The sequence below is a fragment of the Penaeus monodon genome, chromosome 15 (assembly GCF_015228065.2).
Source record: "Penaeus monodon isolate SGIC_2016 chromosome 15, NSTDA_Pmon_1, whole genome shotgun sequence".
NCBI lineage: Eukaryota > Metazoa > Arthropoda > Malacostraca > Decapoda > Penaeidae > Penaeus > Penaeus monodon.
In genome coordinates this window covers 26,597,239-26,597,498 of record NC_051400.1, presented here as the reverse complement: position 1 = coordinate 26,597,498, position 260 = coordinate 26,597,239, and the positions used below count along the sequence as shown (strand labels likewise).

The following is a 260-nucleotide window of genomic DNA, read 5'->3' as shown; positions in this document are numbered from 1 at the left end:
AGATGTAAATAAAACGAGTTATAGGTACAGGAAGAGAGGAAAATGAAAGTAGGAAAATAGAGGAGGGAAATAAAAGGAGGAGAGGAGAAGGAAATAAAAGTAGGAAGAGGAGAGGAGCTAGCGATCAAAGGGAAGAGAAAATTAGAATCTGCAACAAGGAGGAACGAGAGGAGAAACCGCTGGAAGAGTAATGGGGCTACGAATATAATGTCTAAAAGAAAACAAGTAAATAAATTAGAGTGGATGGGAATACAAAGAAT

The 260-nt window shown here is 37.7% G+C and overlaps 1 protein-coding gene across 1 annotated transcript in view; it reads left to right on the top strand.

Moving 5' to 3' along the window:
- Positions 1-260, top strand: part of LOC119581870 (disintegrin and metalloproteinase domain-containing protein 11-like) — a gene marked incomplete at its 5' end in the record, with an annotated part of 193,377 nt that overhangs the window by 78,273 nt on the left and 114,844 nt on the right.